Here is a 12,610-nt window from a genome sequence, read left to right as displayed (position 1 = left end):
CTTTATTTGCTTAGAACTTTTCAAAGTGCCTTACAGAATAAAATCAATAAAAAAAATAACAGCAAACGAGTAAGGATATAATTGAATAAATAAAATAGATATGTCTGTAACTGTGGGTAAATTATAAAGCCACCAGGTGACGGTAAAGGCCTTGCAAGGGCTCTTATGTTAAACCTGATACATAATAATTAATAGGAACGTTCAAGACAATTACTAGGTTTTTGAAATCAATCAAATTAATTCAAATCAACTCTGAAGCAAACAGGCAGCCCATGCATAGTTAAGAACAAGTGTAGCGAAGTTCAGATTAAAAACATTTATTAGAGAAAGCAGGGTCTTGACTTGGATTTTAAAAGTGGGAGTTGGAGTAAAGCAAATGATGAGACTTGACTGTTTCCCACCATCCCAGGGACAGGGATAAAGGAGAGGACCAGGCCCTCGTCACAATCCACAAACACACTCATCCTCTTTGGTTCGGATACAAGGACCGACAAGAGCTCGCTGAAGTTGTCCACGTGCAGCTCTCTCAGCTCTGCCCCTCGCATGATGAGTCGACCCGGACCTTTTTTTTTTTCAAGTCCTCGGTGTGTGTAGGATCAAATATGGAGGAGCTGCGGAGGTGTAGTTCGGTGCCTCAGAGCTGCTCCAGCCCATCACTTCTCCTCTTCAGCTCAGAGAGTTCCTATGCCAGTTGTTTGATGAAGCTCTCTGCTTCTTTTTTAATCATGTCAACAGAATGAATCAGAGCAGAGAAGTTACACTCTCTTCATTGACTGTTTGACCTCCTCAATCTTCACTCGTTTCTGCCTGATCATCGGATTTCAGCTTGTCTTGTCCAGCTCAGGCTTATTCCCCTTGTAGAGGAGCAACATGATGCTGTATATGATCGGTTTAGTTGCACGCACACACACACACACACATACACACACACACACACACCTGGTCAGCCTTGCAGAGAAGCTCCAGAGGAATCTCATGCGTCTCACACATCCTGCCTTCAAGCTTCTCCACAGCACCCGTCAGCTCTATGTGTTTTCAGAGCTGTGATGAGGCTCCAGGTGAGTCTCACAGCAGGAGGCCGACAGCAGGCAGCACCTCGGGCCTCCAGTTTGGTTTCAGTGCAGACTTCACAGTGTGTCTTCCTCCGGGCTTTTACCAGCTTCCCTCACAGCCAACCGTCTGAAGTGAGCAGCCGTCTTGGATGAGAAGCTGTTGGCCCTCAGTCAGAAAGCTCTGTGCATGTTGGGAGCTGGTGGTGAACAGCAGTATTCTGTGGTGCAGGATGTGTTCAGTGACTGTGTCGGTCAACAAACCACAAACACTGAGCTTCAGATGGGAAACTCCTGGAAGCTGCCATATCTGCACCTTGTGAAGATGGACCACAAAGCGTCTTGATCGCCACCTGGTGGCTGGCTGCATCATAGGTAATAAGTCCCAACTCCCTCCTTGTTGGCAGAAGGGACATAGACCAAATTAAAAAGTCAAATTACACATCAAATGTTCTTTTTCTCCACTAAGTTTGAATTTAATTTGTAATTTGTTGAGAGCTGAGACTGTCCTGTACTGAGACTCTAATTCCCGTGTTCGTATCCAGGATATTTTTGCTTCATTCTGCAAAGCTGGAGGAAATGGAGATGTGTCAATCCTGTCTTTCCTGCATAACTGCCTCTCGACACGGTGTTTTTGTTTCTCAAAAGTGGGACACAATGAGTCCATTCTCTGGGGTATAAACATTCTCCTAAACATTCTGACATCACAAAAAAGACAATTCACTATATAGTGACGTATATAGAGATTGGTGAGTGATTTTCTTCTTTGCTGCACTTCCTGTTAAGTCCTCACCTGTCTTCAACTTAACAAACACCACTAAGCTGGGTGACCGTTCTCTCGTTTTGTCTCAACCCTTTGTCTCTGCCTCTCCGCTTAGATCACGTCTGCTCCTCCTTGTCTCGCTGTGGCTCTCAGCGGCTGCTGGTTTTTCATCAGGTCAGAAAAGTGTTGACGTGCAGCGCTGCATCCCTCAGAAACTTCTTTGACATTATTGGATGCATGAATATTGCAGTGTTCCGTTCCTGCAGAGGCAGTGTCCACAGTCATGAAATGTTAAAGACATAGACCGTGCAGCACCAGACCTTTGTGCGAGCTTGACCACACTGGTACTTTGTTATTCAAAAACCATAAGTTAGCAGAAAATCAATGCAAATCTATTTTGTGCGTTTGCAGTCTTCATATGTTTTTTTCAGAGCCAGGGCTTTAGGAATGTGTGAGAACTGTGGCGCTCTTTCTATTTTCAGCTGGCGTTTCATGTCTGAGAAACAAAGACTGTCTGAAGGAAGTGGTCCCGACAGGATTCACGAAGACCCTTCAAAGAGAGCAGCTTTTCTGATAAATAAAAGCACTAAGTGGTGCCGTAGCTTTGCAGCTTAATGTCTTAAGACCTCAGGCAGTAGTCTAAATATTTAAATATCTAAAATAACTTGTGTAATGTCAGCTCAAATCCAGATGCTTCCTCTGACAAGTTGCAAAAGAAGGGAATAAACCTTCACTGTTATATACTAGTTTTCTTGATCGCCCCCTGGTGGCTGCAGTACACGTCATATTGTGAAGAGTTCCAGGTTGTTTTATGAATCTTTTAAAAAAAAAATGGGATGAAAGGTCTTGATGGTGAGCTGAGACACAATCAAGACCTTTCATCTTGATTGTGTGGAGAGATTGTATCAGCCCGACCTGGTCACCGCGTCTCCCTGATCCCCTGATTGCTACTGTGCAGACTCTGGTGGCTCTAAATGATGATTTCGGCACAAGATGGCAGCGTTTGTTTCTTGCATATTTTGGCTTGATTTCTGGATAGTGGGAGGAAGGAGAGCTATATTTATATACACTCTATGTGCTGCACATACTGCACATACTTTTCACGACCATTAGATAAAAATCAACCCGCCCAGCTTGTGGACAACGTTCTTTCCGGCATCTCTGTGGCTGAAGAGCAATTTTTGCCCCAAGAAGTAAATTAAAACATGACACATTCTTATGAGTGTCTCGTGTTCATATGGTCAAAGATGTTTAAATATAACTCCAGAGCCTTTTGTCCCTCCGCCATCCCTCCATGTTTTTATGTCTGCAAAATACTTCAAGGACACATTGACAAGGTCACCAGAAAAGAGTCAAACTGACCTACACACCCTGAAGTTAGTGTGTGATGTTTAAATTAACTTAGCGATTTTGCCATCAGTGCAAAACAAGTACCACTGGCAGACAATGTCAAATTAATGCTGTTAACTATCCAAACAACCCTCCTCTTCCTCCAATCACAGTCTCTCCCTCTTCATCCCCAAAAAATTACATCTGGTTCATCCTGATGCTGAATGGGTGGGATGTCGCTGTTGCTAGGAGACATCCTCCTCATGACTGGCTGGCTCTCCTTCAAGGCTGTAGAGAGGAACCAGGGAGGAGGGAGTGAGGATGTATGGCAGGGAGGGTTAGCGAGTAGAGGAGAGGAAGAAAGTGAACAAGTATATCAGAGGAAAGATACAGGGTGAGGGATATTGGAAAGGAAGGAATGAGGGAATGGGAAAGGAAGACAGAAAGGAGTGGAAAGAAAAAATGGAAGGAGGTGAAAAGCAGAGGTGGAACAAGGCAGCCCAAGAAGGAAAGAGGGCTTGGGGAAAGGAAACATAGGTAGAAAGGAAAAGAAGGGGCTAAAATGGTAAATGAACAGAGGGAGTAAGGAGTGAGAGAAGGGATGGAGACTTGGAAACTTGGAAGGAAATCAAGAAAGTGAGGAGAGAGAGAGCGAGACATGCAGACGGCTATAGTGGAGGAGAAGGGAAACACCTAATGTTTTGTCAGTCGTTATGTAATCTGCTTTCCACTGTGTGTTGTCGAAGACTCCGCCCCCCTGGTATTGTCCTGGCAACAAGCCGTCAGACTGATGTTGCCGGGGGTGACTCAACTGTAATACTTTGCATCATTGGACGTACATGTAGCACTGTTTTATTAACATGCTGGAATGTGTCAGATAAGTGCATGGTCATACTGCACACACACACACACACACACACACACATACACACACACACACACACACACACACACATGCATTTATTCACCCAACCATTTTATTTATTTTAAAGAGTGGGATTATTAATATTTACAGGAACCCTACAGTAGCTGGTGGTCGAGGGTCACCTGGTTCAGGTTAGAAGCATCCACAGCATCTGTTATATCAGAGGTGGAGACAATTTCTTCCCTTAAAGAGGAGCAGGGAAAAGAAGTGAAGACTTGTAATCGATGGGAAAGATGTTCACACAATAACAGCGTGTAGAGACGGATGACATGACAGCTCCATAAAATAGAAGGCGACACATCTGGATTGCCCCCTGGTGACTGGCTGCAGTATAGTTACCAAACCCTGCCTCCTCCATGTTAGTAGATGGGACATGGACCCAACTAAAAATCAAAGAAGTGTCGCTTTTTTGGGGGGGGGGGGGGGGGGTGGGGGTTGGGGTTAATTAATTATTTATCTATATTAAAATTGGGTCAAATTTCTCGATTGGTCGAACATGTGTATTTGACGGACCTTGATACCGAAGCTCCACCGCGTGATCACCACTGTAGAGACATGGCACAGCACATTTTGTTTGTTGTTCAGTGAGAACAGTGTAGGTTCATCCAGTCTGTCGTGTGTTACTATAATAAGCACCCATCCACAATTGGTATGTGGGTCACCTAAATTAAGACAAATAGATTATTGTCGATTTTTTAGAAATACTTGGAATACTTGTTCTACAGTTTTTTAGCTAAGTATAAATGCCATAAGAATACAGTAAATTACTTATACTAAAAATGTTAACGTTAAAATAAAAGTTGTTATCTGTAGAATGATTCAACACCAAAATATAGACTTATTAAACTTTTAAAGTGTAGCTAACAAGCAACACGAGGGAAGATACTGTATAAAAAGGGTTTTTTGGAAGATAGAAACATTTCAGGTTGCAGTTTTACCAAATAAATTCGGTAACTATAGATTCAATGTGTCTTTAAATGTTTGTATCTCAGCTCATAATTGATCGTATCAGTCAGTTCGGAGCATAGACTGTTTATAAAGAGTTCAAAGCCAACACTAAAAATGAAAATTGTCCACATTCGTCCACATTCGTCACGGACAGCTGTACTTAAAGAGTGTCGTAGTCCAGTGCGGGCCACCAGGGGGTGCGTTGCGTCTCCACAGAGCCCTCTGCCCACTCTGGCACCTGTATTTGGAGGCTTAAATGAGTTAACAGACATAAAATGAGGTAATCCGCAGAGCTTGCAGTGCAGCGGGGTTGGTGAGGCTGCGCTGGGTGCTGGCTCAGCGTTGTGTTTATCCCCCTGTGGAATCGACAGAGCATAAAAGAACTGCTGCAGCGAGCCGCTCTCATTCACAGCCGGATTAGTGCAGCATTTACTCCTCTTTTTATTATCTTTTTCCTTTTTCTGCCCCTGAAAACACAGACATGAACACACTATCAAGTGACCTATAGCTGACTCTCAGGGCGTTGCTGTCCATAGGATCAGCTCTTTGCACTTCATCCCTCGCTCTCCTCCTGCTTCCCTCACATCTGGGTCAGAGATAAGGGAAGTGTGACATGTAATTGAAGCAGCGCCGGCAAAGTGCATTACAAAAGAGCATAAGCCTCCTCATGCTCTTTTTTCTGTGCACATTCTCTTTGCTCTCGATTATTCTTGAAAGTGTCGTACAGATTTTTTTCCCTTGGACTTGAAACATTGAGGGATCTTTAGGTTAATTACATAGATTTCACAACCCTCTCCCCCTGTCTCTCTCTTCCCACAAAGGCCTTTGAGATTGATTTTTTTTTTTTATTATTACCTCTGTCCAGGTTGGCAGAGCTGCAGCTATTTTTAGAAAGAGGAATTGCTTTGGGGAACCCCTCTAAGTGCAGCTGCCTCCGCCTCTCCCTTCTCTCTGCACACAGCACACACCTCAATTGCAGATCTGTCCCTGCTCAGGATAATTCCTTCCTGGGGTTTAGTGGGTTTATTTCATCCTCGAGATTGTTGGACTAGAACCATATGAACATGTCAAAGAAAGATAGAATCAAATAGAGCTTCTGGCATATGGCTTCAAGAAATATGATGAGTGTTAGCAGGTATATCTGTTTGTGCAAACGTAGGAGTTTCCTGAGGACCATCTGTTCATAAGCACAGATGATGTTGATCCTTTACAAGTGACAGTTTGATCCGACGTTAGCTGGAACAGCTGATGAGCATTTGCACATAGCACAGGACTGAAGGACACAGGAGCTGCTGTGGAGCTCTGACACTGAAACCAGTCGTTCATCACTGGAAACTGCAACAAAAAAACGCGAGGGAGGTGATGAATGCACCAGAATTTTATTCACGTGCAATTTGTTGGGAGTGATTGATAAAGGCCTATAGTGGATTTTGCTGTTTTCACACAGTATGTGGTTGTATTTTCCCGACTGCCCAAAAAATTTACTACGCAGAGAAAAAGTTATTATGCAGCTTTTAATGAAGATGATTTGCCATAGATTGGTGCCGATCACAACATTCTGCTAAGTAAAACTTCTATCTGATTTACCTGAATAGAAATGTCCAAGTTGTTGGGTGGATGCATCTTGTGATGATTCGGTTTTGCAGAGGTTTGACCAGCCCCTCCTGCAACTCCTAAACGTTAAACTGTTTAAAAGTATTATTTCTCTTCAATCATTTCAAACCACCTCATGGTGGTGCTTTGAGAAAACTCATCAGTAATTATCCTCAAGCAACCATAAATATCTGGATCAAATGTCATGGCTGTCCATCTAGTAGCTGTTGAGACATTTTTCTTCCATCTGTTGGCTGTTACATCTGTTTTTCTCCTCCTGATCCAGAAACAGCACCGAAGACAAATGCTTTGCATGCATCGCCCCTCTCTGTCTCGTTAATAGACTCCCAGCTCCTGTCTCTGGTTTCTCTCATTTAACTTTGCATCGCCATTAAAAACAAAAGCCGAGGTCATCAACACAGCACAGTTTGTTCAGATTGAGTTTCCCCTCTGCAGCATTTTAACACAGGCAGTGATGTGGATGTGCAAGTCCATTTAGCCAGGGCGCTGTTTATTTGGTTTTATGACCTCTGACCTCTGAAGGATGACACGTGTGGACAGATTAAGATTCTTTCAGGAGAGCTGCATCATTTTTGCACCGTCACTCTCGATCTCTGAAATGGATTATCACATTATCCAGCATATCAGAATAAATGAGTGGCTCTGCTCTGAGGAGGTCCCGCTCTGTCTCACTCCCCTGTTTTCTCCTCTTCTCCTAGTCGACATCAGCAGGTGATGGATTTGTCTGTACTTTCTGGAAAAGAATCTCAGGATACCTGCCATCCCAGGACCCAATTAGACCACAGAGGTGAAACAAGCATGTTGTGAACATCACTCTAGAAACACGGCCACAGTGTCGGTGCTATTTAAAGAGACCTTGTGGAAGTTTTAGCTGTTTCTTAACATCATGAACATGGAGATCTGAGAAAAGCTTCTTAAGTTTCTTGACCTAACAAACAAAATAACTTGCAGCGCAGCTTTATTCTTAGGTTCTGGGATGGAAATTCAAAAAAGATATCTTTAGAGTCTGGACTAAACCATCCCCCCCCCCCCACACCACTCCCTCCACCCCCTCTCAGCCAGCGGTTCAAACCATTTCCCCCATCCTTTCCTGTCCCTCGACTGGTCCGGCTGCAAACGTTATGTGGTCAACTATTTCCCCATGGGTAGAGGCATTATAATGTACTCCAGTTTGTTATGAGGATGTGGCTTTTGATTGCGTGCAAAGAAACCATACAGACGCCATAAATAAATAGTGGGCTGTTATCGGTTGTGTAATGGATGCTTTATAGACAGCAAGAGATAGCCGGAGAGAAAATAAAGTATTGTGCACCGCAGGAAATCATGAAGATCTGTGTTCAACATCTATGAGTGTAGTGTAGTGTATTAGTGTTTTATTTTTATAAATTTGTTTATATTTTTAAACCACCATTAATCGATTCTTTAAAGAACTCATATAATTTAGTCTTCAGCTCAAAAAACACTTTTAATTCTCACCTTAACCGACAAATAATCTGTTCTTAAGCAACCTGTGGAAAAGGGTTTTTAAATAATAGGAGCTTGGTGGCTAATTACATTTACACAGACTGACTTTTTACTCAACTGGGCTGTGAGATATAAGTCCAAAGTAAGAAAACTCTTTGTCGCTCTCCCTTCATCGTCCTTCTTATTGCCTGTAGTCCCAGGCTGCATCGTTGGGGGGGCAGGCTGCTATAAATAGACCAATCACTTTCACATCAGTGGTGAAAACTGATTCCTTTTGTGTTCCAGGTGACATATCTTTGCGATAAGAAAGGATTTTCGGTCTCGTCTGCGCAGGTCTCACCTCCTGCATCATCTCTTATTATCCTGCAAACAATACAAACCTGCCACATAAAGAAAAACGGCTTGCTGACGGAAAGGTCACCATTTTTTTCTAACATTTATACTTTTTTATTTCTCCGCCGAAACCCTCAGAGAAGCGCGATTCGGTCACAGATCTAAAGATCACTGATGTTCCCATCAAATCTCTGTTGTCAACTCTGTGGCCACTAATGAACTCTCCGGATTGTCCCTGAGCCGTGGCCGCCCCCCGTACCAACGGCGAGCAATGATTTCTCCCACTTAGCCTCAGTGTGCGCAACTGCCTGACTCCTAACAGCTCTTTATGCATGTGCTGTCACTGAGGCTGATGGCAGAAACAACAGAGGAGAAGAAAAGGTGGTGGTGGAGGAGGAGGCGGAGGAGAAAGGAGGGGTAGCAGTCAAAAGAAAGCCAGGCGATGACTCAGAGATTTTTTAAGCGCTGCCTCCTCTGGTTGCCAGCCTGCTTGTCTGTTGGGCCGACAATCTGCTGACTCCTCATCGCCTTATCAGACACCTCTGTTGGTCTCTGCTCGCTCCGGTTACGCTCCGTCCTGAGCCACACACAGAAATAACACGTCTCCAGGTTCTGCATTAAGGAACCGCTTTAGAAGTTAACTCATTTGATATATACACAAAAATATAGTTTTGATACTGTATGTCTATAATAAACTGCATCAAGTGACAAAGTGGTGTTGAATTTAAAGTTTTAATCAGCTTCTCAATGCATCTGAATAAGCGACAGGCAGATGTTTTGTCTTTAAAACCTTGGACAGAGCCACGCTTTTTCCATTTGTCTCTAGTCTTTGTGCTAAGATAAGTTTATCACCTCCTGGTTTTAGTTTTATTCTTGATGCACAGACACAAGCATTGGAAATCTATATCCAAAAGCCTGAAACTATTTGTTTGACTGTCATTTTTGGATTCTACAGATCAGAAGAAACGAAATGTGTAGAGTCGTGTTAGAAGACACCAGCCTCCAGATTCTGGCTCCATGCACCCTGAATGTCCTGGAGGGAAATGATCCATTATTAGTTGTTTTTTTGACAAAGACAAACTAGATGTTTGTCTCGGTGGCTACATTCAGAATCAGTTTCATGACAGTGGATCTCCAGGCGTTTAGTGTAACTTTTTTTATAACGAAATGGAGACGGACAATGTGAGATGTCCTGCTCTGAATCCCAAATCACTGTATTGTTCATTTGCTATAATGCAGTCTACCAAAATCTTGTTTGTAACACAGGTTCAGAGTTTATATTTCCAGTTACACCAGTCTGCTCATCAAAGTGTCTTTTGGAAACATAATTAACCGCTTATTCAGTTTTTGCCATTATTGCCCTAAAATATGTGAATTCAATGTACACATGATAGAGAAGTGCTATAGACTGGTAGAAGCTCTATGTATTAATGGGTGAATGTGACCTGAAATAAATGCATTTCATAATTTCCAAATCCCAGCTTGTTCTCTTTGAAAACATGTGGGCGATGTTGTGTTTTTAGTGTCAGTTTTATTTAGTCTCCGTCTCAGAATGAAAGACGTGACATATTTGCACCCATTTTCGGTGTGTCTGTACACAGACATAAACAGATTTATCTCGGGTTGCGTGGTCTCTTATAGAGTAATGCTCCCCGCACCGCCTCTGGTTTTCTCACCAAGCAGACAAGCTGTGAAAGCAGGAAATGGTGTGATTCTCAGCTCGGTGCCGAGTTGTCTCCGTGCGTCCAGGTGTCTGTTCACTGAGAGCTCCGAGCCAGAATCTGTGGTGATACCTGACAGCTCCCAGGTGTGGGAGTAAATCTGACGCATGGCGCTGCTGGAAAAGAGAAAAATTTGATCCCGATTTTGCCATCGAACTCTCCTTTGGCTGTGGATGAAAATAAGAAAAGACGAGACGTGTGAGCTCTGCAGGTGAGATTTGAAGACCTGCTCAAAACAGGCAATGAATGAACATGAGAGGGGGAATCAGAATAACAATGCCACCCATGACTTTGAACTCGGAAATAGGTTTAATTCATATTCATTGACTTGTCACCGGTCTGTTTATTGCAGAAGACACTGGTTCTTGCAGAAGCAGATTCAGAAACTTGAATTATCACTGCCATGTCCCCCAAGGGACGACATTATCATAGACTTTATGTTCACATGGGCACAATATTTCAATATTAACTCAATTAAGACAATAGTGTGAATAAGACGCTGCCATGTAACCAGCATTTTAGAGTCATAAAATCAAAATTACATTGGAATAAGCAATAATGGAATTAAGACATTAGACCTTTGTCACATTATGTAGACGTGTATGTCCACATTTTGTGGCCGGCTGGCACTCACGATCGGGTCCTCCACTAACCAGAAGGTTGCTGGTTTGGTTCCCAATTCCTCCAGACTGGAATCCACACAGGGCAAGATACTGATACTCCAAATTGCCCCTGACTGCTCTATCAACGGTAAATGAATAGTGTGTGATAGAAAAAGCTCTGCGTATAGAAGTTCTGTACAAACATTGTATTAATCTATTTTAATGATTGCATTATAAAGTCCTATTGGAGTATTTGTAGTATGTATGTCCAGCAGTTACCAACTCTTTGATGTCATGATAAGACCATGCTCTAACACTTAAACTGGAATATGAACGGAATACGCTATTTATAACTTATGTAAACATTAAAATCTAAATGTCTTATTCAGGATTCAATAGTTTGAATAGTAAATTCATTGTGATTAGTCTTGTACAGGTCATACGGACAGTTAAAGTTTAGTCAGGGGGACAATGACAATGCATTTCTGGATGAACATTAATAAACCCTAATTTCCCTGCAGGGAAAAGAGGGAGAGCCGCAAATGCAGCAGGAAACTAGTACGGCAGAGACACGGTCTGCCGGGAGGAGATAAACAGAAAATTGGACGAGGACATTAATGTGTTTTATGTTACGCACGGATAAACAGATGTGATGTAAGATGCAGAAATCTCCATCGCTGATGGCGGAGCACGCTGCAAGCTAGCAATCAATGGCAGGGTGACTCAGTGAGAGTGGAGGCCGTGCAGGAGGTCAGGTCAACAGAGGACGCCGCTGAGAGCTTTCGGACACGGGGTAGGCTCGTTATAACTGAAGCTCCAGATGACGCTGAGGCCCCCGGCTGTACGCACGTCAGGACTCAAGAAACAGGAAATGGATTCTGATCGACTTTTACCTCTGTGGAGTAGTGGATGGCGGACAGAGCATCAGTAAATTTGGGTAGATACAGTTGAGCAAGGTTACCTCACGAGCACCAGCTCTGACAGAAAGGAAGGAGAAAACTTGGTGTAATGTTTTGAAATAGAAGGCACTATTTTTAGTGCAGTGGGTGATTCGCAGCAAAAAATCCCTGTGTAGCAGATGAATAAGTGGGGGCTTGGCTGACGGAGTACTTCTATTATATTGATTTAATGGTGTTATATTCTTTAAATGTGTTCTCTGTGTATGTACAGACTAATTAGATATTAAGCATCGGATCTGACTTAAGTCAATCGTGTGTTCCCAAACGTACTGTGAGGTGCCTTTGATGCCCTTTGATCTTACTTTAATTATTCATGTGTTTATTTATGATATATTGTTAGGGATCCGTGGTTGTCCAATAAGACGCCAAGAAAAAAAAATATTGTAACAGAAAAAAAAAAAAATACAGACCACAGACAGCAAACATCAGTTTAACAACAAAACATGGTATGCAAAGGTTTTTGGATTAAGGTAGTTAGTTTATACCCAGAATGATGTTTTTAAGGATATTTAACTGACCCTTCTTCAAAGAACAAGTGGCTTTGATCTAGATGCGACAATAGCAGGTGACCAGTCCACCACTTTCAAAGGTCGCTCAATTAGCCAGGAAGTCGTTGTCTGCACGTCAGTCAGTGCACCGAAATATCTTAGAGTACGTCATTAGCATAGCACCAGATAAATATGGCCTCTCAGGTGCTATTACTGAGATCATAAGTGACGTTTTTCATATAATAAAAGGCTTCGGTGGGCTCTTCAGCCATCTGTCTGAAAACAGTGACTCATTTTTTCCCACTTTGACGCCGACTTGAGATCATGATCACTGCCTATTTTCACACAACTTGTATTTTTTATTCTGTGCGTCATTCTCGATTTAGAAACGCACACATTCGTTTGAATTTTTTTT

This window comes from Platichthys flesus, chromosome 23, assembly GCF_949316205.1.
Source record: "Platichthys flesus chromosome 23, fPlaFle2.1, whole genome shotgun sequence".
In the NCBI taxonomy this organism is placed as follows: domain Eukaryota; kingdom Metazoa; phylum Chordata; class Actinopteri; order Pleuronectiformes; family Pleuronectidae; genus Platichthys; species Platichthys flesus.
The sequence above is the reverse complement of the archived record's forward strand: the minus strand, read 5'-3'. Positions refer to the sequence as shown.